This window comes from Ambystoma mexicanum, chromosome 11 (genome assembly GCF_040938575.1).
Source record: "Ambystoma mexicanum isolate Mex_15411 chromosome 11, UKY_AmexF1_1, whole genome shotgun sequence".
Taxonomy (NCBI): Eukaryota; Metazoa; Chordata; class Amphibia; order Caudata; family Ambystomatidae; genus Ambystoma; species Ambystoma mexicanum.
Window position 1 is genome coordinate 812,323,699 of NC_090934.1, and position 27,234 is coordinate 812,350,932.

A 27,234-nucleotide genomic window follows, 5' to 3' on the forward strand; every position below is an offset into this window, starting at 1 on the left:
GGAAGACATGCCACAAACCACAATGGGAAGTATGGTGGGCGGATTTGCAGAAATGGGCAGACGCAGAAACTGTGGTATGGCAAGAAACCAGCAGCCGTGGGGGGGGAGGAGACTGAGACTCTGATGGCTTGGAGGCTGCTGATAGCAGAACTATTTGGGTCAATGCAAAACCCATCACATCCCATGGGAAGAAATACCCCATCACAGGATGCAGAAACAGAACATTAACAGACGTAGGCTCATAGCAGGGGGTGGGATAAGGGATGCAGTGAGCGCGCGACTTGTAAAAGTGTAATTGAAAAGTTCTTGTATATACTGCAAGTTTGGTTTGTATTGTTGGTTTAAAAATTAATAAAATGTTTTTTTTTTTAAAACAAAAACCCTATAACCCTTAATCCATCCCTCTAAGTTCTTCAAACACTCATTCACTCAAGTAGCCCAAGGGGTACTATCATGCTTTTTGAGGGTCCTAAACCTCTTAAGGTACTGGGAAGGAGTCTTCCCAAATCTAGCTATTAAAGCTAGCTTTACACATTCATAATCCTTTCTATCCTCCTCCCCCAACTCCATTACCACATCAGATGCAATAGGGGGAGCCTAGAGAATAACCAGGGGATCAACTGATCACCTGTGATATCCTGGAGCCCATGGTTATATTCAAACATACCAAGCCAATCTAATACATCCAACTTAGGTTCATACATACCCACAATCTCTTTAGGCATCCGGGGTCTTTTTGGACTGGAAGATCTAGAGGATTCAGGGAGAGAAGCATTTACCACAGACAATTTCTTCATCTCAAGCTCATTGTTGAGCTCCATTTCTTTGAGCCTTAATTCTTGGTGCCTCTGTTCAGTTTGGGCACTAATCCTTTTGAAATCAAGTTCAAGACTAATTTTTCTAGGGAGATAAATTCAGGACTTAATTATGGGACCTGGTAAGGGTCCAGTAGCTACAGCTTGAGGCCCTTGAGCAGGCAGAGGACCAGAGAGGGTGACATAGTTATCCTCCTCTTCCTCATCTGTCTCAACAATAACATCTTCAACATTATCCTCATTACTGTTTGCCACATTTGCTGGAATAGTGGGCACTACAGCACCACTATCCAGACTTTGTTTCTCTAACAGTATATCAATAATTTCTTGTTTCTTGCCTTTGACAGGAAGACCTTTCTGTCTACACAGATCCCTTAAATAATCAGCAGTATTAGTAAGGATGGTCTACTGGCTATAACTTTCCATAATTTTGACTTTTGTTAAAATAACTTTTTGTGATTGTTAACCTTGTGGTTAGTTGCACCAAGGCAATAGTAACACACTAAAATGTCAATCCAATACTTTCATCCCACCACTGCCACCAGTATTAGGCAGAATCCAGGGCAGTTCCCTTAGGGAGCACTACCCCAGATTAGGACTACAGGGGAGAGCAATAAAACCCCTTTGGTATCAGTCCGTACCACAAAGATTTAGTTGGTAGCTGAGGCTGAGCAGTCAGACTTATCTCAAGAGGGAGATGAGCAGTATTCAGGGTTGACACAATAGGTAGTACAGTACTATGGAGCAAGGAAACACTGACCAAAGTTGTGTGTTAAAAAGAGAATATATATGTATTTTATAAACTTCTAAGTCAACACATAGATCACAGTTAATAAAGTCAGTTAAGTTTAGTCAAACGAAAATCATATACAACTCCCTATTCAATTGTAGACAAGTTTGCGGTATAGTGAAAACTGAGCAAAACAGCACAGTGAAACCCTACTACAAATGGCACTCTACCAATTCAACGAAAGGGAGGGAAAGTACAAGTTAAACCGAAATATCTTCAGACACGCCCTAGCAACACTTCCCTGAAGTTTTGTGAACAAGTAATGCACAGTAACACTTTAACCAAAAGATAAGTGAATGAAAACTGAGCAAAATGGCACTCCACAAGTTAAAACAGTAGGAAGGAAAGGGGTTTAGAAGATGTAGGTGCATCAACACATTTCTAGTGAGAGCATATCTAACAAATCAGCCAGAGTCAATAGGCCTGAGCCAGAGTCAGTGGTACAGGACCAAGAGTTACGGAGCAAAAATGTTCTTGTAGCTGCAGTCAAGTCTTTAGTAGAAAACTTTTGAAGAGGTAGATGCAAGGTGAAAGACAGTGTTAAGAGAGAGGGCGGCCAACCCCACAAGTAGTTAAAGGATTTAAAACACCTTTAGGGCTACCACGGAGAAAGAGCGGCCTGGCGGAACAATGTACCTTAAACGTGGGGAAGTGGCTCCTGCGGTGGCGGTTGTTCCTGGTAGTTCCTGCAGGTCGAGGGGTCCAACAGAAGAAGAGAGGCTCTCGTCATGGAGGAAGGTTCGAGTCGCTGCACTACACAGGGTTGAAACCAGCCGCGGTGCTGCCAAACGAAGTTAAAAAGGTACGCTCCTTTTAATCGTGGTCCGGGTCGATGGCTGCTTGGCTATCCGGTCTTCAATTGCGGGGCACTGTCGAGTCGACCAAGGCAGGTCCGAAGGTGCGATAGGTGAACTTGTTGACCCCACAAGCTCAAAGGAAGGAGGCTCCTCCGCTGAAGATCTCCTCTCGTCGTGTGGAAGAAAATGGTGAGACGATCTGGCAGGGCTTCACCGGTGGTGTAGATGCTGAAGATGTCTCTGGCTTCTCTTCCCTTCAGTTCTGTAGTTCCAGTGGCGACATCTTTCCCTTCCATTCCTCAGGACCCTGCTTTTATTCAGAAAGAGACCCATTCATACAGCCTAGCTGTCACTCACACCGTGGAGTGGTCTTCTTGGTGGGAGACCCTCCAGCCTATCAGGTTAGAGTGCGACCTGAGTTGCTGCGGCAACTCTGTCGGGGGGTTCTACTCCCCCTCCCAAACAACAGACCCACCCCAGACTCAGTGGCGCTGAAAGGAGGGCTTTTTTGGCAGAAGCCCGCCAAAAGGACGAACAAAGTATCCCCGACATGGGTTAGGAAAATGGAGTAAGACTCAAGAAAGAAGTTTTATCAAAGTTCTGGCAAATAAAACCTACCGGAGTAAAGTTAATAAAAAAAATAAACCGGCGGTATGTTAGAGGCTGTCAGTAAAAGTGGTAGCCGCGAACAATGGGAAAATCCCATAGTGAAATGTTTGCGGTCGAATATAAAAGGTAGTAACCACTGCCACCAGCCAGAAACTTTGTAGAGGGGGACTTTAAGGTACCCTCTCGAAAATGAACATAGGTGAAAAACTTTTAACCCCTTCCAGTACTTCCATATTAAGAAGGGGTGTAATGGTTAAGTTCATAACATTCGACTAGTAAAGTCAATGGGGACTTTACATGCCCGGGGAGACAGTAGTCAGTCCCAGGGTATGGAGTCTATGTTTGGGGGTTGCTACGACAACCCTGTGTCTCGGCACGGAGGGTGCTGTGGGACACATGTGCATAAAGATGGTTCCTATGGGTGAGAGAAAAGATCCCATAGACATTAAACACAAAAATAGCCTAGAACACACATAGCAAAAATGCAAAATAGCAAAAATGCCTAAGAGTGGGAAAAAGAGTCTCACTCTTAGCAGGTAAAAAGAAATAAACCCTTCAAATCCAGCAACGCTGCTGGGGGACTCTATAGGTAAGGGAAATTAGCCATAAAATGAGAATTCTCCCTAACAGTGTCAGTAACTCACCCCAGAGATAAGTCTCTCTTTGATTTCAATTTGAGTGATTTGGTACAATGTGCATGATGTACATGGTTTTTTCTAATTGAGTGTTATTGTGAATTGTAGATTTTTGTCTTTTCCCTACTTTCCCTTGACAATCGAACACCCCTCTCCTGCCCCTCTTTCCGAATATCCAGAATGCCAATGCCTGTCCAGTCAACATGTCCCTGACCCTCCTTCCCCACCGTGGTATCAGAGGCCTGTGTAAGTTTGAACTTGCAGGTGCCCAGATCACGGAGGGGGTGGTTGGTTCGTGCCACTCCTGCGTGTGGACACCGGTGCAGTGACACTACCCATCAGTTGGTGCTGCATCATTGTATATTATGTAGCAAACATGGTACACATCCTATTGTAGCATTTTTTAAGTGTGTGTTCAATCATTGTGCTTGTACATGTGCTTTGAAATTTATTGCTACTTCAAGTCATCTACTGGAGACTCTTCAAGTGTTTCTTGCTGCCTACAGGCTTTTTTGCCTGGCTTGTGTGTTTGGCTCCTTTGAGTTCTCTTCAATTTGGTATTTTTGCCAGTCAGGGTGGCCTCTGAGGGTGCTGTACACTATTTACACGCAAGGTGGTAGATGGAGACAAAGGGGTAGGGTGATCCTGTGGCCAGGTAGACTTCAAGGAAGAAGGCTACATACCCCAGACACTGTTGTTCAGTAGGTCATGGTGAGATGTGAATGAGGGAGGGTGTTTGGTTGTTAGACAGTTGTCGTGGCATGCAGTCTGATGGGCACCCTGACATTGTTATTGTGGTGTCCTATGGACATGATGTGTTCTGCTGGTGAATGCCTGTTCCTGTGTTTTGTTTACCTTTCAGGTGTGAGGGGATTGGTGTGTTTTGCCGAGCTGGGGTGTGCACATGGGCAATGTTCACATGTGATGTGTAGAGGACACTGATGGTCACTTGATTGGACATGCATGTATTGAGTGCATGTCCCTACTGATACACACAGTCGCACTATGCTCCACCACATGTACATCCACCCTTTCATGTCCAAATGTGCACACAGTTTGCCTTCTGGGGACCACTGTGCCCCTGCAGAAGATGATCTATGACCATTTGTGGATCCTGTACGTGTGTCAATTGTTTGTTTATTTGGTTATTTTGTCCTTTTCATGTGATGGTCAAGGTGTGTCTCTGTCACAATGGCTGGCCACTATGCTGTGTGCTGAGCGGTGTGTTGGAGGAGATGCACACAGCACACGTATTCAGGAGTGGGGATTTTGTCTTGGCCAATTTTGCATGTGAACAGGCTTTGATTGATATGTTCATGCTACTACTGTTGGAATGAATTTGGGTATGACTTGTTTTGTGTGGGAGGTTGTTGGTCAGTCATTTCCTCAGATTCCATGAGTCGCCATGCTGCCCAGCTTCCAGGGCCCGGCTCAGGGCGGAAATTCTGTATATGAAACTGTCATGGGTGGAGCCTGGGTAGTTTGCATAGACAGAGGTGATGATTCCCTTTGCATCGCATACCACCTGCACATTGATGGAATGCCAGTGCTTGCGGTTTCGATAGATGTGCTCAGTGTCCCTAGGTGGATGTAGGGCCACATGGGTGCGATCTATGGCACCGAGCACTTTGGGGAAGTGTGCCACCCTGTAAAAGTCATGGACTACGGCCTGCCTCTCTGCGGGTGTTCTGGGCATGTATATGTGCCTGCGGACTGAGGGGCACGCAGTCATGATTGCCAATACCTGGTGTAGCTGGTGTAGGCAGCGTGACTGCGTGGCCTGTGAGACCATCCTACTATGGCAGTAGTCCGCTGAAATGACCCATTGGCCAAAAAATGCAGGACATTGAGCACCTTCTCCAAGGGGCTCAATGCTTGGGAGCAGAGGGTGGGGGATGTAAGGTCATCTTCCCACTCCCTGACCAGGTCTAGGATGATATGAGGTGGAAACCTATACCTGCCATAGACCTGGTCGTCAGGCATCCCAAAAAGGCTAGTCCGGGGGGAAAAAATGCAGGCCCTGGCTATTCTCCTCCTCCTGCGGTGTCCCACGATCAGTGCTGCGACAAATGGGGCATTCATCGTAGCTGCATATGCGTGCTTGTTGTTTGTGTGCACTTTTATACTGTGCGCTGGGACGCTTACTCCTGCCTTCCTGTGGCGGACGTGTTGTCACCTGTGCGCGCCTTTTAGCGTGCAATTGTTTTCCAAATTCAAATCCATGAATACGAGTTGTTCGTGTGCGTGTGTGCGTTCCGTGTATTTCCCTGCAGTACTTCCCCAGTTACGCCTTCTTTTTCACGCGTTGTTCCCCATTCTGCGTGTTACGCCCCGTGACCTACCCCCTTTTTGTTGTGTGCGCCGACGTTGTGTGCTTTCCCTGTGTGCGTCGCGCACGGCGTTCAGGTTGTTGCAATGACGTGTGCGCCCGTGTGTGCCATGCACGGATTTGGCGCACAACCAGTGGAAGACACGCGCAGGCTCTTCCTTGAACCGCACACGTGCACGTGCGCTTGCTTTTTCACGCTTGCGCCACCTTGCGCCAGCTTGCACTGAGATGTTCGGTGCACGTTTGTTCCATGAATCGGCCCCTAAAGGTTTGGCCCTATCTGTCTCAATCGCACTCGAGTCCCCACTAGACTCATCATGTCAGCATTTCCCAAAGAGTTAAAGAGATTCCCTTCTTTGCAACAGCCACTTGGCCTTTCACATTTCCCATTATTTATTCGGTCAAAAGTCTGTTTTTTTTGTACTCACAATGAGATGACAGTAATCATTGGTTGACTGCACCAATGTAGTCCTACTGGGGTCCGTCAACAGCAGCAGTTTTTGGATGCAGAGCAATTCTTCCTTGATGAGTGTATACCCGGTTATGGGTGTTTGCTCCAGTGCATCTTCCATGCTAATGGAGGTGTTTCCATCTTCAATGTACTCATACAACTCAGCATCCTCCAGATGTATGTCTGTGGAGTTCAAACTAGTGTTCTGTTGAGGGATGTCTTACTTGTTGCCCACTGCAGTCTCCGTAGAGACATCTCCTCGCATTGGGGTGCCTGCAAAGACATATACAGTCAAGTCTGCCTTTGCTCATCAGTTGCATTCCACAACAGGCAAATAACTTGTATTTGCCTTGGGCATTTGGGATTACAGCTTTGGGGACAGATAGTTTAAAACTGAGAAAGAGGGATAATAATGCTGTTCTATGTACATAGCACTTTGCCAAAATACTTTACAGAAAACATTTTACATGTAATTATCAACCACCCGAAGTTTGTGCTCAGTTATCAACATCATAAATATGAAAAGCTGGGTTGGCTTTTCCATGAGTAGAACCTGCGACTTGAATATCACAATCAGATCACACCAGTGAACGCTGAACCTACTGAGCTACCTTACAATCTTCTAAGGGAATAAGAGTGGTGGTGGGTTAAGGGCTTACTCTCAGGCAATGTTTCAACACCTCCAGGGTGCTCAAGGCCACACTCAGTCCATGGTAGCCCGGACCTTCAACTCTGTTCCTGAGTAATTGGGATAATATGGACTACATCCACAAAAGCCGGCTGCATCGGAGATCAACGACCCAGCATCTATGCACCAACCACAGCTTTTCCCAGGTGATTGAGCTTTTGTGTGGACATTCATAAGAAAGTGGAACGAAAGAATATTTCAAGGGTCCTACAGGGTCATCTATGCCACACCCACCACTGTGAAGGATGAAGGACATAAGACTTGGATTCACCAAACAGATGTTGAAAAGGACACCATCACTGGCCCCTCTCCACAGGAGCAGGACATAAAATGGGGTTCCCTAATGATGAGTATTTTTAATATGGTATTGACATTTATGAAATCAGTGCGTCCTTTCCGATGAGCAAATGCAAACTCTTCTTCTCTGCCTCCAGGAACAGTGGATAGAATTAGAAGAAGAATGTTGTGTATTGGTTGTCTCTTTGTGTATTGGTTGTCTCTCCCTCTCTTTTTTTTCTCCATTTTAGTGACAAGAATTATATGTTTGCGGGTTGAAAGGGGGGTATAATGATACTGTAGTAGCATCTGGTTTGGCAAATAGTAGTGTATCCGTGCCCAGAAGCAAAAGGGCCACTGTGGATCAGGAGATTCTTTTGGACAGTATTTCAGATGTGCACCCCCCCCCGACATAGACAATTTACGGTACAATCGCATGCATGAGGTGACAAGAGGGAAATCAAATGACATTTGATCTTACATTCCCCTTGCAATTGCCATACTCTCACTGTTTATTCCCCAAGACATGCCAATTCTAATAGCACAATCATTAGTGCACCTGGCCCTATTTAGGGTGTGTGGGTTGTTAGAAGCAGACAACAATGAATGCTCTGCGAATAACATGCAGGAGCAGTTGAGGTGCAGAATGAGACCCCAGGTACAGCTGGAAGGTGCTGTTTTTCACAACAATCAGTGGGTTAAGGGACTGATGGGGTGTAGAACAGGATTACTTGTGGGCTTTTTGGAGGAAGTAGTGGCACATTTCAATGAGACATGTTATGATCTGTGTGGACAATGTATAAAACAACTGACCTGGATAAAGCAACATGATTGTCTCAATAAAGTACAGATACTTACACAATTCTCTATGTGTTTCAGAGGAAATTGCAGAGTACCCAGTGGTACAAATGGATGAGGCAATATAACACTTGATTTTCCATAACTCAGTGGAGGATCTGCAGTGTCTATGGACTTTTGTGGACATGTGGGAGCTTTTCATATGTCCAGCTCCCACCGTTCTGAAGAGGGATCTGTTCCCTAATAACTTTGCATTACCCTATTCTCGTTGTGCCAGGTGGCCATCTCTCCATAATAAATGTGCCCCTGCCCACAGTGTCACCTGTGCCCTCTTCCTACGAGTGGGCCTGCTGATCAATGGGCTTCCACACCATAAACATTCAAACAATTTTTCTCAAGATTTGATAGAAAAGCTTAAGGCCATTCTTGATCAATACTTGTTCTTCCTCAAGACATGGATATTTATTACCTCCCTGCTCGTTGCAGGAATACAGACAGCTGCAAATGCAAAGTCTTTACAAATTATGCTCTGACAGTTGATCCAGATAGCAAATGACACCAAACATGGCCTCAATGTGATCAAAGAAGAGTTGAGAGCCATCAGATTAATGGCACTGTAGAACCGCTACACACTCAATCTCCTCAACACCATGGAGGTTGGTGTCTGTGCCAAAATAGTCAGTTCTTGTTGCTCATATGTCCCATGCCAGGATTTTGATAATTGATTTCTGATGCACTCCTTTGGGAGGTTTGGTTAATTGTCATATTTTCATGGTTCTTTTCTGGACGAGCATAGCCATAAAAGTGTTAGATCCCATCGTTGTCCTGTTGCTTGTCATATTTTGCTCCTGTCAGTTGGTCCTAAGGTGCTACGAAAAAGCAGTTCAAAGGAATGACGATGAAGTCCATAACCATTAAAACAGGTGAGGCCACTCCCCTCGTGAAACATGTGCAAACAAAGATGTACAAATGAAATGGTGAGATTGAACACAGAATTGTCTGGATAGAACATCTGATTGGTCCCCCGGTGACACTTTCCTATCCCCCACCCAATCGAGGGAGCTACACAGAGCACTAGGTAGATTGTGCAGAGGACCGAGGATGCTGTTTCCTAGCATGTACTGCATAAGAATATTCCATGAGCTGAAAAAATATACGAATGTGTTAATGTTTGGATGCCCAAGGATGATTTTGATAGGGCGCGGGGAGCAAGATTAGTTAATGAATTTACTAAATGAAGGAAAGTTGGGATTCAACTGCAGCATCCCAAACGTGGAAGGCAGTTAGGATTGTGTGAATTCTATTAGCAGGGAGAGCTGGTCATTTAGTACTAGCATTTTTGTCATTTTGTTAAGCATTTTTGCACACATGCTATTTGTAGTTAGCATTAATACACTTAAGAGAGCATCACACAATGAAAGGAGGAGCAGAATCAATATTGCTTATTATATACAGAGTTTAGGCCCAGGACACTTTACGGGCTTTGCAGTGAACTAAGTTGTGCTTTGTTTGTAGATAGCAGAACTCAGAATATGTTGCTTTGGTAGTTGTTGAAAGGGTGACTGAAGTGCCACGTAGTGCAAACATTAAGTAGGATGGATTTCGATTCTTTAGTAATCGTCCACGTTAGCAATTCTCCTGCATTTGGAATTAGGCCTTGTTAGAGGTTGCAGTTTCAGTTAGAGTATTCAGCCGCATTTGGGAGCTCCTGTTCTGTTCATTTAATTATATTGTATCCTCCTTCCCCGGTGAGTGTTCAGACAGCCATGGTCCTTGGAGAAAGGGGCAAGCACTGCACAGATTGCAGTTTATGGTGCAAGGCAGAGCAGTACACAGGAGCTGTGAACGGAATGCATTACATCACCTTTCTTCCTGCTGATTCGATTAATGAAGCAGCTTTGACGGACACATTTTACTCAGAACAAATACTGAGGTCCAGACATTGCCACAGTGTTGAACTAGGTTGTGACCCCCATTGAGACATGTCGGTCCATTAGAACTATAGGTGGCAAGCTAAATAGAGCAAATAAATCCAAGAAATGAATCCCCAAAAGCAGTGTCTCGGCTGTGTTTTTTATAAATCCACCTGGTTCCCAAGACGGATAGAGATGGATGTGCAAAAGGGAAGCAACATGTTTCAAGATGGGAGTCTCAAGAGGTGTTGCCAAAGAGCGAGCACACCTGCAAGATCAAAGAGCCATTTGGGGTTGCCAAGTTGTTTGGTCTCGTGAGAAAGTAGTATGGTGTCCACTTAATTGCTACAGGTATATTGACTTCATTGTTCACACTTGCTCATGATTGGGTTTTTTGGTGGGGCATGCAAATCACAAATTATCTGAAGTTGTTTTGACCAATAAGGAAAATCCATTGTTGCAACAAGTTTCCTGAATGTAATGTACCAGTCACCACTCTCTGTCACCACCTCACCGTCTCTGCTAACGTCTCCCACAAGGCCACTGCTTGGATAGCATCTTTCCCAGAAGGCAGATCCATGAGAGTCTTCTCTGACATTGCGAGTGCCCTGCCTATCCCCATACCCTGTGGCGTCCCTCAAGGCTCTTGCGTATCCCCCTCACTGTACAAGATATTCACCAAACCCCTATTTGACCTATTGGATGACATCGACATATCCAACCACAACTATGCAGATGACACCCAAATTCTCCTTCCCATGTCAGGCTCCTACAACTAAGACTCCCTCAGGCTCAACAAAGTGTACGCAACTATCCATACCTGGATGGCCATGAACCACATATGTCTGAATGACGACAAGACAGTGATCTTACTGGAAGCCTCTCCCGCTATGTGGCAGAAGCTCAGCCCCCAGTACACTGCCTTCACGACAGATAGAATCCAGATTACCATATCAATGGCTGTAAAAGCACTGGGCAACTATCTGGATGCCTCCCTATCACTCAATAAGCAAGTGAGTGTGGTGGCCTCTTGGGCAGCTTACACTGCCAAACTTATCAAGTCAGTGAGACAGTTCCTGTCCCCTGAGAGCTGCCTAACTATTGTAAGAACAATCACGGTTGCAAGAATGGATTATTGCAATGTCCTCTTTGCTGAGACCTCAAAACGGAACATCAATAAGTTTACAGATAATCCAAAATAAATCTCTACGAGCAGCCTTAAACATTCCCAAAAGAGATTACATCACTGCTTCTACAAAAAAAGGGGCATTGGCTTCCTATTAGAGAAAGGATTATCTTCAAAACATTGTCTATTACCCACAGATGCCTGAGCAACACTGCCCAAAATACCTTGCTATGAAAATTGCAAGATCAAAGTCAAGCAGGCCGGTTAGGTCTATCCATGCACATCGGCTATCCCAGCCCAAAGTCAAAAGAGCCAAAGGAGGTGGGTGACCTTCCCCTTGCTGGCCGTGAACCATTGGAATGCCCTCCCCCAGAACCAAGAGCAGCAGACTCATGTTGGGCCTTCCACAAAGCCCTGAAAACTTGCTATTCGCATAGCGATCCTCCTTAAACCAGCCAGTGAACAATGACTCACTGTATTTTGTGAACTTTATCTTGTCTGTGTGTCGTGGGCGGGAGGTTGCAATTCTGTTGAAGCTTTTGTATCATGTTACTGGTTTGCAACAGTGCCCTGATGCCTCAGGGTTTAGGTGCCTTACGAATGTCAAAATAAATAAATAAATAAATACATTTCTACTTGTAATTCTGTGCTCTTGGAAACTGCAATAATATGGAAATCAACAGACAATTAAAGCTTGGCCATGTCTGTCTCAATTGCAATTCAGCCCCCAATAGACTTATCATGTCAGCATTCCCCACAGTGTTAAAGATTTTCCCTTCTTTGCAACAGCCTCTTGGCTTTTCACATGACCGCTTATTTATTCTGGGGCAAATGTTTTTTTTATTTTCTACTCACAATGAGATGGTTGTAATCATTGGTTGACTGCACAGATGTGGTGCTACTGGGGTCCTTCAACACCAGTGGTTTTCGAATGCAGAGCCATTCTTCCTTGATGAGTGTAGACTTGGTTATGGGTGGTTGCTCCAGTGCTTCTTCCATGCCAATGGAGGTTGTTCCATCTTCATTGTACTCGTACAACTCAGCATCCTCCAGATGAATGTCTGTGGAGTTCATACTGGTGTTCTGTTGAGGGATGTTTTACTTGGTGTCTGCTGCAGCCTCCATAGAAACATCTCCTGGCATTGTGTTACCTGCAACGACATTTGCAGTCTGCCTCTGCCTCTGCTCATCAGTTGCCTCCCACAACATGCAAAACACGTGTATTTGCCCAGGACATTGTGGGACGACAGCTTTGGGGGACAGATAGTTTAAAACTGAGAGAGAGGGATGATAATGATGTTCTATTAATATAGCACTTTCGCCAAAATACTGTACAGAGAACATTTGAACACAGGAAATCTCTGCATCTTACTTCTACTAGACCTATCCGCAGCATTCGATCTGGTGGACCACAATAAACTCTGTGCCACTTTAGCCAAGGATTTCAATTTTTCCAATAATGCCACTACATGGATGAAATCCTTTCTGGCTGAACGTACCTCCAGAGTGTCCATAGGCAAAGAAGCTGCTGATCCCATATCAGTCCCAATAGGCAAACCACAAGGGTCCTGCCTATCACCCACACTCTACAATGCCTACATCAAACTCCTGTTTGCAGCCTTGGATAATATGGGTGTCATCTACACCAACTTCGCAGGTGACACCCAGATCCTCATCCCCCCATCGGGGAACTACATTCAAGACACACTCTCGATAAACAAAATCTATTCCATAATCCAAAACTGGATGGCTTTGAACAGTCTTTGCCTCAACAATGACAAGACAGTGATACTCATCGTGGGCTCTCAATCTAAAATAAACCCCCTTCATCCCGATTACACCACCATCAATATAGATGGCACCATCATCCCAGTACTCAAACTTGTTAAAACACTAGGAGTCTATCTGGATTCCAACCTCACCTTAACTAAACATATAAGCACTCTCTCATCATCCACATCCTACACCTCAAAACTTATCTAACTCCGCCGCCAATTTCAGACATCTACGAACTGTATTACATTAGCCAGGGCCCTGATCCTCTCTTGACTCGACTACTGTAAAGTTCTATTTCTTGGTACCGCAACCACTAACTTTAACAAACTGCAGCTGATACAAAATAAAGTCTTGCGGGCTGCTCTCGGCATCAGAAAATCAGATCATCTATCCAAAATCCGAAGAGAGCACCACTGTTTACCTATCAAAGCCAGAGTTATCTTCAAAACTCTATGCACCACCTTCAAATGCCTCCATGAAAAAGCACCCATCTACTTAAACCAAGTAATTTGTAAAAAAAAACTATCACCAGAACGTTAAGATCTGATAACCAGTCACTACTGGTCTTACTGAGATTTAAGAAATGGAGAGCAGGGGGCACTAGTTTCCAACATCTAGCCCTTAAACATTGGAACTCTCTTCCACTCACCATCAAAAATTAGGAAACTCTTGCAGGGTTTAAAAAACTACTGAAAATCTAGTTATTTAACCAATACCAATAACAAAGCCAGCTGAACATGTATAAATATGTACTTTTGCCATTTTTTTTCTGTATATATTCCAATTATGTGTTATTCTATTGCATGCCACTGTTCTTATTTCATGGACCTTTGCCAATGTAATTGTGCCATACCGGCCCTTACTATGTATGCATTACTAAGCTGTCTGTAACCTCGCCGTGATACCTTAGGGTCTGGGCGAGGAAATAAATGTAATAAAATAAATAAAAATAAAAATAAAATTTGCAACCGAAGTTGGTGCTCATTTATCAACCTCCTAAGGATGAAAAGCTGTTTTGGCCTTGCCGTGATTCAAACCTGCGACTTGAACATCACACTCAGATCACAGCAGTGAGCGCTCAACCTGCTGAGCTATCTTACCGGCTTCTAAGGGAATAAGAGTGGTGGTGGGTTAATGACTTCCAGCAAGGTGGCAAGGGCAGGAGCCCCCACCAACACCTCACCTTTAGCCACAGAGGACCCCTGACCAGGCGACCACGTGGGATTGCCTATGCGGACGAACTGCAGTAGCAGACACCCATCCATGGTGAGGCCCACACTGCATTGCCAGCATTTAATTTTGATTTGTTCTGTCGCCTTCAAGCTGCTTCCGGTGCAGAAACAGCTGATCCAACCCGTTTTCGCAGCAAACAAAATACTGGGCGTCTCACGGCACCAAAGTGAGGCTTGAATCTGTTGCTAGGCAACGCCTCGTGTTTTCTATCTACCAACATCCACCGGCAGGCGGAAAGCCGGCGGCCCGAGGAAGGCCAGATAAAGGCCATCCTATTTGCCCTGTTCGCCGTGTGAGCCCCACAAGACTCTATTGTCATCATCTCCATACCCTCTAATGTGAACTCGCTGTTTGACCCCTGCTGCAACTACCCCACAGATTACACCTCGTCGATGAGCCACTTACATAGCTGGGTTCAGCATAGCACACCAACACAAAGGCTCCTGTCCCGCCTGAACAGAGACTACAGAGGCCAGGGCACAGAACTCTCTGTATAACGTATGCTAGCACTACAAAAGACAATATAACCTGCCTCTTGTTGTTTGCAATTTTGTGTGTTTGATAATAGCACCATAGCCCATAAAGTGTAAATTTTCATTGCCTGCTCCCTGCCTAGACTTGTTTTGCAGTTCATTTAAGCAGCACTATAGCCCATAACGCACTTCCTATCAATGTTTTGCCTCTTTGCCTGAACTGCAAACTAATACCAGCCGTGCCCCAGCCTATAACCTGCTCCCAATGTGCTTTACTGCATGTCTGATAGCAGTTCCACATCCTAAAATGTGGATTCTGACAGTGTTTGCTTCATATCCTAAATCGTTTTTTATTCTCTATGCCTGTCATGATTGCTCGCAGTAGACAGTGTATTCCTAGTTATTTTAATTATTGTCTCATACCTGCCATAGTTTCTATTCCAATGCCATCATTGTTCCAACCTTGCCCTTGTTAGCTGTGGTGACGCATTATTGCCATCTCCATGCCTGTGCGTTATCATTGCACCGACATTAGTTTGCTTCATGCTATGCCTTGACTAATGTTGTTGACCGCGTCATGCTAGATACTTTGCTTTTATTAATGATGTTGACTGCATCATGCTAGCCACCATGCTTTTATTAATGTTGTTGACCGCATTATGCTAGCCATTATGATTTTATTAATGTTTTTGACCGCATTATGCTAGCCACTATGCCCTTATCAATACTGTTGAACGCGTCATGCTAGTCACCTTCTAGTTTCATTTACCAATCTGCGTCACTTAGCTGTAACTGAATCCCCTATCTCTGATACCACACCATCTTTGATACTGGAATTGGAAGGATGCCAAACTTAGTAATACTGCTCTGTACTATGGTGGCTGCCATGTATGTGTACTCTAGAAGCCAAGAACACATGGTTCAGTCGTTAGTACCTATCCTAGACCCTAGCCTGCCAACCGCTACAAATATTGTGCAATTGAATCCATCCATTCACTATAGGGCCCCAGAGACAGTATCCTACGCCTCTCTACCATGCACCACGTCCAATAGAAATGACAGACTCCATGCTAGATTAACTAAATTATATGAACCCTTGAGAAGATCCCTATCGGCCACTAACCTTAAAACTAACCATAAACTTAGCCTGAGACCCAGCCACTTAAAGTTGTCTCCACCACTGTCCACCTCGAACATGAATAACCCTCAGCTCAATAACTATAACCCCAAGTCTTGTCATAATAACTCTGACAAACCTATCCAAGTCAACAAAGCATCTGAGGCTCCCCCCCTCAAAGGAGCGCTTTTCAATGCAAGATCACTTGTTGCACATGCTACCGATATTGCCAACCTAATCACTGAAGGGAACTTGGATTTCCTCGCAATTACGGAAACATGGCTCCATAATGCAGCAGGACCCCCTCTTATGCTAGATATTCCTGTTGGCTACACCATAGTTAGACAAGACTGAGACAATGCCCGAGGTGGCGTCATTGCCATTATTTCTAAAACTGCTCTTGGCCTTAGTCTAGCCCCCACCCATCTATCACAATCATGTGAAGTTCCCACTACCAAACTTCAGATAAATAACTCACAATCCCTCACTTTGCACCTAATATACAGACCGCCTGGCCCTCTGGGTACCTTTGAGGAAGATCTGCATAATATAATTATGAATAACCTTAAACCTACCTCGCAACTACTCCTATTAGGAGACTTCAACTTAGGATTTAATGACCAAATGGATACAAATGCAACAGATATCGCCAACACAATCAACGCACTAGGCCTCACCCAAAAAGTTAACAAACCTACCTACCTAAAAGGGAGAATACTGGACTGGATATCTGACCTTAACTGTTCAGTTACCATCTCTTTCATCCTGCCATTATCGTGGACAGACCACTTTCTGGTGTCCTTCCACCTATCTACTATAAGACCCTCTCCACTGGTTCAACCACTAGCGCCACCATGCTCAACAAGAAGCAAAAAAAGTGTTATCCCTGCCATTCTGCCTACTCTCAATGCACTAATAGAAAATCTTGATCCTAGCATCCTAGTTCAGGAATTTAACAACATTATGCTCACCACACTGGACAAAATTGCCCCTGTCAAACTCAGACCGAGCAAACCAATAGCCCACTTAAACAAATGGTTCACACCACAACTTAAAGACTTTCGCACCTTAAAGAATAAAAGTGAAACTAATTGGAGACTTTGCTCCTCCAGTGAGAACAAAGTCAAATTAACCTCACTTTCCTCACATTACAAGATGGAAATTTGCCAGGCAAAACGTAATTCTTACGATGAGCATATTGCTAACTCTAACTCGAGTATGAAAGAACTCTTTTCTATACTCAAAGAACTAGAGTCCCCAATTGCTATACCGGATGTTTGCACCAAGGACAAATCCTGGTGCACAGACATCCAACATGCCCTAGCTAATAAAATTAACACACTCCAAAATAGAATTCAACAAAAAAAAAGAAGTACTGAATCTACAACACTCACCCAACACCCTCTTGCCTAATGTTCCACCATCGGCACACAATACTACCTTCCATTTTTCTAAAATGTCTATCTTGGAGGTAGAAAAAAATGATCCTGTCATTGAAGCCTTCAAACTGTAAAGGCGATATTTGCCCAGCACAACTAATAAAAGATGCTGCCAGAGAACTCTCCCCATTCATAACTAAACTGATAAATGCCTCATTTGCCACAGGCACCATACCTGCTAACCTCAAACAATCTTGGGTGCTCCCCCTCCTCAAGAAACAGACACTAGATCCTCTCATTCCTACTAATGACCGGCCCATTACTACGGTCCCATTTCTACTAAAAATATTAGATAAAGCCGCCTATATCCAAATTCAAAAACACCTTGAACTGCACAAACTCCTAGGCAACAGACAATCTGGTTTCCATCCACTACACGGAACAGAGACAGCCTTAATCGACCTAAAGTCCCAAATAGACGAGCAGAGAGACAAACGTAGGACAGTACTCTTGCTCCTACTTGATCTATCTGCCGCATTTGATCTGGTCAATCATAAGGTCCTATGCCGGCACCTTGATTCTGCGGCCCACTTCTCCACGGGAGCCATCAAATGGATTGAGTCCTTCCTGAGTGAGAGAACTATGAGAGTCTTCTCCCCCTCGTCAGCCGCCGACCCAACCCCTATCATATGCGGTGTTCCCCAAGGGTCTTGCGTCTCGCCAACCCTCTACAATATCTTCACTAAGCCACTGTTTGACCATCTGGACCATCTGGGTATCACCTACACTAATTATGCAGATGATACTCAGATTCTCCTCCCGCTTTCTGGGGATTACAGTACAGACACGGTTTGGTGAGCAAAGTTTACCTTATCATCCAAGCATGGATGGCCACTCATGGCTTGTGCTTGAACGATGATAAGACCAAACTAATAATTCTGGGCTCGCAGGCCAACATTAAAAAACTAGGCCAAGAATTCTCCTCATTTAATATTGACGGAAACACTATCAAAGTTTCCAAGGAAGTAAAAACCCTTGGATTCTACTTGGACTCCACGTTGTCCTTTGATAAACAGGTCAAATCCCTTCCCTCCGCCACAGCTTACACCTGCAAGCTACTCAGAGCTGGTAAACCGTTCCTCTCTAACAATAGCTGCCAAATCCTGGCTAGAGCCCTAATACTCTCCAGAATTGACCACTGTAATGCCCTCTACAGTGGTGCCAACAAATCTACCATCCAAAAGCTCCAAACACTACAAAACAATTCCCTAAGAGCAGCCCCAGGCATAAATAAGAAAATTCACATCTCCTCCTTGAGACGCCAACACAAATGGTTATCCACTTCCAACAAAATACAACTAAAAACGCTCTCCCTGACCTACAAAGCCCTTAATAACGCAGCCCCCAGTTACCTTATAGATAAACTCCAAAGAAGAACTTCTCTCAGACCTACCAGAACTGGGAATGTTAACTGTCTGACCATATCTAAATACAAGCTCACCACTATTGGGGGTAATAGCTTTACTGTAAAGGCAGCTAAATTCTGGAACTCACTGCCTCATGATCTGAGAGCAGACCAACCCTACCTACATTTCAGAAAAAATGTAATAAAACATATTGCTACTGACCCCTCGTCTCCCAGTACCCGTTGGTTACCCAACTGCCCACATCTGAAGAGACCATTCACCCTGCATTAATTGTGTACTACTGCGTTAACTTTTGAAGACCTTGTGTAATCTAGTCTACTTGGGAGCCTAAGTGTTATACATAGGGCCACATTTATGTCATATATATTTTTTGTACAGTGTTTATTGCTTATTTCTGTAACTACATTGGCCATTCTTAGTCCTTGCCCCTATTGTGTACATTGTGTATATCCTGTAATCATGTAAAAATGGTATATCCTGCAATCATGTAAATACTGTATCCTGTGCATATTTCGCAACCTTTTAAGCCTTGCATCTCCATACTGCTGAGCCCTTTTACTTATGAGTCTGGTGCGCCTAACAAATGAATAAACAAACAAACTTACTGTCATGCAATGTTTCTACACCTCCAGGACACTCAAGGATCACGGTAGTCAGGACCTTCAACTCTGTTGCTCAGTAATTGGGATCATATGGTAATCCACTGCCAGTGCCCTTTCTGTGTTCCTTACTCTGCAGTTATTTTTCCCTAACCCTCCATCTGATATCGTACTGACGACTCTTCATTACTTCAACTACATGTTGGGTGTTTGATACAGCATTCACTTTATGGGAAAGTGTGTCCCATAGGTCATTTTTGGTGGAGAGAGTGGTCTGGTGCTCCTTAACACCAAATAAGACATCCTCATGTGCTATGACCTAATCCACAAGGACAGCCAGGGCATTTACACTGAGATTGGCTTTATGTTTTCTTGCTCGGCCTTGAGCCACCAGATCATGGACCTCCATCACACTGAAATCTACCTTCTTGCAACATCTTTGATCTTTTTTCAATTTTAACTCCTTACCCTTCCACTTTACCCTTTTCTCTCTTTTAGAATCCTTCATCAAGAGCACTTATGTCCACTTTACTCCATTTACACCTTTTTGCGATCTTACTTCTTACCTCCACTTTTCTCCCTTTTTTCTTCTGCACTTGCTCTTATTTTCAACACTACTGCCTATTCCTGATGGCCTTCCTTTTTAATATTTTACTCCTTCAACATCTCTGACTTCCTCTTTGATCTGATTTCAACTTTGGAAAGCTACAAGTACTTTAAAACTTAAAATCTTCAAATCTTCAAACACTGCACTGTCTTACTCCTGCTTCAATCTCTAAAGGTGTCCTATTTCCTCTGTTTTTACTCCTTTTGCACAAAAGGATAGTTACTTTGTCTTGCTCCTTGTAATGCTCCACCTTAATAATGGTGTTCCTTTTCACTCTTCTTGTTTTGTATAAATCTTTTGTTTTTTAAATAAATGCTATATAATTTCAAGCCTTTTCCACCTTTCTTCTACTTGTATCCGGCCTGTGAAAATCCCAGCAGGTGCTGCTGCAGGGAATGTATGGGTAAATGCTGCATGTGAGCTTGGTGGTCCTCTTTTTTTTCGGGGTCTAGGTGGATGAGGACCAGGAACCAGTGATATCTATAAGGGTTCCATGCTAGCTTCCCTCCCTTGCACCCAAAACGGTGTGACAATTCTTAAACCATATATAGAAACAGGAAAAGGAGTTATAACTACACCTTATGCCATGATCAAATACATATTTTAAATATTATTTTATACAAAAAAACATACTAAAAAACACAATAAAATACATTCACTATTGTGTCCCACTGAAAATTAAATTGAAAACAACACATATTTCATCAAAAACCCTACTTTAGATTTAGTGGGGGGTGATTGTGAGGTTAGTTTTAGATAGTGCAGAGGGTATGGTCTTTTATCAACCCCCTAGCCTACTTCCAAACAAGGATGAAAATGTTTCTTTTATGTGTCAACACTTATTAGTGTTTCTAGGTCCACTTAGTAACACAACATGATCAGATAACTTCTTATCATGTGGTTAAGTGGGCCCGTCTTCAGGACGTTTTCTTTTTTTGTACACTCATTCATGTAACAATAAACTGTTGCCCCACATTCATCTTGTTTTGGAGCAAAAGTAGCTGTAAAAAACAAAATATGCTATTGGTTACTAAAAACAAATTTCAAAAGTTATGGCATTCTCTGTTTGATATGGGATTAGACTATCACTAACCTTACATTTCTTGCATGGGGTACGGGGAGCCCTTTCTAAGCACAATATCTGCGTAGTTGGGCAACAGTTGGATTTGATTGCACACTCTGTAACACATCAAAAAGAGCAAATATTCTTGAGTATGCTATTCATGAAGTTTCACATATTTTTCAACTGTTCTTGTTACAGTAATGTTGTTTCCTTACTTTATTTCATTTATTTCTGTTATCTTTTTACGATCCTCATTGTGGTGTGTTAGTTTGTCTTTTTCTCTGTGCTTTCCTGTTTTAACGACAGAAAAACAACAAAGAAATATTTTGTTTCAGATGTCGAGTTTGTTTTACTCATTATCGGCAGTCTTAAGATTTAAGTTATCACCTTGTGAGAACGAGGAGCTGTGTATAAAGTTTGCCTATGTTTCTTTCAGTGGGCGGTTGGTCTTTCGTCCTTCGGAACAGTTGCGTGACTTGTGTCAAAGTGCGGCTCCACACGCTTCGTGTTTATATCTGCAAATTAACCATATTTGTAATTTTAGGCTTTCTGTGACCTATTCATGACCATATTGGCTCGAAGAAGGGGCTTTTGTTATTTCAAAAACTACTTAGTAGTATCTTTGTTCGATTAACTCCCAGCTCTTCCTCTGCTTGTTATTTCAAAATTCGAAGGCAGTCGTATGATCATTTGATCGATGTCTTTTAGCTTAGCGCGTAATGATGTCACCCTTTTGACGGCAGTCTGCCATCTTGGATGTGCTCGTCGGATTCGAATCGGAGTGAACGGACCAATGGCCGCTGGCCATATTATTTAGTCAGTTGACATTTTGGGGCTGATTCATTGAATTATTTGTGCCGAAAAACAGGGATTTGTGCGCCATTCTGCCTGCAAATCCCTGTTTAACAAATGGGGATTTGCGATCAGAATGGCGCACAAATCCCTGTTTTTTGGCGCAAATAATTCCATGAATCTGTGTGTTAATCTGTCTCGAAACAACCCGCCATCTTGGATGTATTAAAAGATGACCCTGTTGTATTCCTCTTTGCATCATAGCTATATGCCAAAGCTCAGATGGTTAATTGAATTCTCAGTCATTAATTACATGATGTTAATATGGATGCTTGATATAATATTAATTACCACACTATACTTTTTCAATGGATGAATAATCCCCACTCAATTGCGATGTTAAGGCCTTCTTTTACAGAGTTAAATTGATAAATCTATTTTTGTTCCAGCTTCTGCAGTTTCAAATCTCAATCGCCCCCACCGGGGAGTGCTGGGACGGTCTCAATTATAAACCAGTAGATGTCTTCCTGGTTATGGTGTGCTTCTTTGTAGTGTGCCACCAAGGGTTTATCTGGTGTGGCATTTTTTACACATGATCAGTGCTCACAAATCCTTTGTCGCACCAGTCTTTTTGTCTTGCCAATATATAACAAACTTCACAGCATTTTATACCATAAATTGCCCACTTTGTGTTGCAGTTTGTAAATGATTTTAGGCTCCATTTTCTACCTTTCAGATCTATGTCTTTTATATTGCCTGTCAATCGACATAAAGAACAATTGCCGCATTTAAAGTGGCCAATAACCGATGGGAGGCCCCACAAGGTAGTTTGTGTTTGGGAGACTCTAGTTTTTGTGAAAGGGTAGGTGTGGACCAGTTTGTCACCTAAGTTTGGCATTCTTTTGAATGCAAAATGGAGCTTATTGATTTTAAAGTCCTCAGTTGAAATCATTCCCCAGTTTTTTATAATGAGTCTATGCAGATCATGGCTAATTGGAGAAAATGTGGACACACAGGTAATCTTTTCCTCTACAATTTTTGGTTGTTTCACTAAACAGTCCTGCCTGTTTTTGTGTCGAGCTCTTTTTAATGATCTGCGGATAATGTGGGCAGGGTATCCCTTTTCTTTCAATTTTATACTTAGCCTTTTGTTGTTAACTTCATAGTCCTCTTTAGTACTGCAATTACGTCTAGTGCGTAAAAACTGCCCATACGGAAGATGTTCTCGTAGGGATTGTGGATGAAATCTGTTAACCCTTATCAATATCATTGGGAATGTATGGGTGCCAGCAAGGGATGTTTTTGGCACACTTTCGTTAAATTGCAAATCTCATGCAATTCTACGAAACTGCTGCCAAAACCTAGAAATGTGCACATTCATTTAAACACACAGGTGGAATCCAGGCAGTTTGGGACACAGCAGTGCTGTGCTCTGTGCCAACTCCCATGAGCCCCTGAAAATAAGGGCAGTACTTGGGCGTCAAGAAAAGACACAGTCAAGCATGGTGTTTACCATACTCACTGCACCTTAAACAGAATCGGGTCCCGAGACGCTGACACTGCACTTTGCCATGGTGCAGTCTGAATCATGTTGGTAAGTGTCACTTATGAGAGAAGTGATTCAATGTTTTATGTCCTGTAGTAGTCTGGTGAACATGGCACCAAGGGTGGAGAATTGTGTGAAAAATTCCCCCTTTTTGTAATTGTATAAGAGGGATGCCTAATTGATGAGCTCCTGTCTTTGGACTCAACTCTCATAGTCCAGCCATTTTTCATTCCTGCTGATTTATTCATTTAGCATGGAGCAAACCCCACTCTCACTATCATAGCTTAGTCCAAATATACCTCCTCTTCTTGTTATAATCATATGGTGATATAATAAGTGTATTCCAATGAGATGGACGCTGAAGGGGGTCTGAGGCACAGGGTGTTCCACTAAAGCAGCCGTGTTGCAGGTGGCTTGCCAAGCTACCATCATGTTTCTGTTCTAGGTAGATGCAGCAGCTGCCACTGAAAATATAAGAAACAGAAAGAGGAGAGTGGAGCATATAAGGAAACGTATTGCAACATGCTGAAACATTTAACAAGTCAGGAAATATATTATTTAATATTAGGCTTCACAAAATTAAATAATTAGTCAATTTGATTCATGATGAGCCAGACTTTGACCTCTGTTAACGTTATCATTTATACGTGTGTCCATATTTGAAAGATGCATGTTGGGGGAATCTCCTGGGTTGACAACCTCACATACTGAAGTTGTTGGGATGGGTATTCGGAATCATTCCAGAGTTGCCCTAGCATGTTGTCTCTTAGAGTTTCAATGTGGTCTCCCCATCCTCTGCCAGGATTTAAAATGCTGACTGAAGTTTGTCCATTAGAGGTTATGTTAGATATTGGGTCTAGCAGGTCTTGTCTCATCTGACTGCCTCTACTGTCCTTTCAAAGGTCATATAGAAGCTTTCTGATTGTGTGCTAGCATTAACATTTGTACTAGAGATAAAGGGTCGAATGTATTTTGGTTTGTCAGATTCAACTGCTCATGAACGGCCAATTCCCCCTTTACTAACTCCTGTAAGAACTTTTCAGGTTAGCTGGTTGGATAGGGTTGGATGGAAACCTGGATGCAGGTGTGGATGGCTGACATGTCTCCATCATGTGGTTCACAGCCTCTCCTTCTTCCAGCTCTACTTGTGTGAAGAATTGTTCCTCCTCTAATTTGATCATTTGAAAGAGCTAAATTCCACTTCCCAAAAAATCTGGGTTACTTGCTCTGATGGACCCCACACCATATCCAAGGTATGCACCATGGTTTGTAAGGGAAGGATCAGCTGCATGTGCTGTGCGGAAATAACCTTGGGCCCGCTTTGGCAACAGCGATGCTGGATCTTCTTTTTACATCTGTCCTGTCTTCATGACTCTGTAAGATCCAGGAAAACAGATGACTCAGTTCTTGGTTTATTAAGAGTCTTTGAAATCTGTCACATCACTAGTGGGTTTCCAGAAATGGTATTCATCTGATGTTCTGTCATCCGAGTGAGAAACAGTGGAATGAGGATTAACGGAAGATTGTGAAAGTCCCTCCTTTTCTAGCTGTGGCAGTGGAAATTGACTAAGCCTCTTTCATATCCACGTTTATGGCACCACCTTGATTATCTCTGGATTGTGTGATTCCCGAGGCTAAGCTGTCTATCCTACTTCAGATACCACAGCCATGAAGTGCAGAGGAGATCAGCAGAGGCAGAGACAACAACTTAGATTTTACTAAAGTATTTATTGTGCAACAAAGATGAACCAATGTAAATATCTCTGTCCATATATACTTTTTAAATATATTTACCCTGTATCCGTCCCTCCTTCCAACGTCTGGGGAAAGAAAGGGACAATGTTAGCACTATAGGACAACACTTAAATTATGAAATCCCACTTATTTGCCACCTGAACTAACCTGGATTTAGTGTGCTCAATATCTGTATGGATGGAAACCTGATGGTTGATTCCAGGTTTTAAAATCAGTACTTCTTTGTAAAGTAAACAGCACTTCATGAAATACTTTTTTCCACATATATTATTATAGGATGATAATAGATAATGAAACTATCTCTCACCTAGTGCTAATGAGGTTAAACCTCGGGGTGTTGAGTTGACAGGTATGTCCTTAATGAATGTGTGCAGGATATTGAACCGGAAATCTGGTAGGTAATGAATACAAGGGGAACATTGATGGGTTAATAGTGTTAGTGAACCCTTCCCCGAATCGGACGAGGACGCACTAAGTGAGGGAAGGAGTGCACAGTGCCAGTCCATAACAGCAGAGCGCCAATATCATAAAACAGGAGTTCCAAAATATCAGTGGAGAAGACAAACAAGAAACAAAGTTAATTCAAGGGTAATATAAAACGCAATTCGTTGAAAGCATAGACATGGTCTGTACAACAAAGAGTGTATGCTTGAAGTATACAGTGGTAATCCTGATGAAGAATAGGAGTCAGGCCAAAGGTCATAAACCAGAAGAAAAAACAGCAAAGAAACGAGTGGCTGCTAGACGAGCGAACAGAACTTTAATAAGAAGCAGAGAGAGCGCTATGCAACTACTATTTGTTTGACTTGTTGTAAAGTGTTGCCATGGTGATATGCAATGTGCTGGGAAGCCGATGGAGGAGATGCACGGAGCATTGCGCAAGCGCTCTGCATTGTTTCAGGCTCCATGGCAACTTCCAACAAAGATGAGCGCTGTGCTGCCACAGCGGCCTTGCCGGCACAGACAATGGGAATGCCTTCCTGTTGCTGACAAAGAGTGGAGGCAAATAAGTCAGTTATTTCTGTGAATTTTCATTTAAGAAAGTGTTCTTCGTAGGGTGCAGCTCACGCCAAACCAATCCTCTCCATAAAAACAAGCAAATCGATTCCCTGCCCAGTTTAACTCACAATTTTGGGGTTCTGTTGGGGTTAATGATAACCAAGAGAGTGGTTGTCTCTTTCAATCAATGATCAGGGATGTCTTTTCAACACTTTTGGTGGGCCAAAGATGCAGGCTCCCTACTAGTGGCCAAACCACCAAGGATTTCAACTTCGATGTATTGCCAGATCTTGGCCCACCAGTCTTTTCTGTACTCTGGATTTTTGATTGAGGTGGTTCTTCTTGAAGGGAGGGTGAGGTTGAGTTGGAGTGCCTCTGAATTGACCCCTGTGATCTTCTCTCCCCCAAAGTCCTACATAGTTGAGCCTTCTATCCCACAAAGCCTCATTCTTGTCACCCAAAAGTAAGATCATGCCTAAGAGGACATGCCCTGCTCTAACCACCAGGATCTGGCTTCCCCTTGGCCTCTTAAAATCTTAACCAATATTAATATCTACTCCCAAAATTCTCACTCTACTTGTAGGCTTGAAGTGTAAATGTACCTCTCTATGGTTTCTTTTCGAATTCTTGGCTTCCTTTGTTACAAACTACTCGTCGTATTCTGTCCCTCTTCTCATTTGCTGTTCCTTTGCCATTTTCCTACTCCTTCTATCTTTTCCTCAGCTCCTCCTTCTTCTAATATCGTACTACCTGATGCTCCTCAGGTCCACTTTTTACCATCTTATACTTAGGACTTTCATCTGCCTTCTGCTCCAAAGCTCTCCTTTCACCACCTCCTCCTCCTGCTCTTCAGCTTCTGCTTTCACCACCTTCACCCTAGATTGTTCTCCCTCCTGCTTGGTAAACCTTGCAGCATGTTTAATGTGAGTGTTGGTCACCGGTGTTGTTGTGTGAGCCAATTATTAATTTGTCAGATAGGTTGTGATTATATTTGGGAAAAAGTAAATTCTAGTACTAGGTATGTGTTTGTGCTTTAATGTTGGTATTTAAAACGTGCTGACTTAGGGCCTCATTACACGGATGGCGGTAGGGTTTTACCGGTACCGGTAAAATACCGGTACCGGTAAATCCCTACCGCCTTACTACGAGGTCCCTTAGCGGGTTGGTGCTTTAACGCCTGCCTTTTGCAGGCGTTAAAAACCAACCCGCTAAGGGACCTCGGAGCTAATTACGGCACCGCA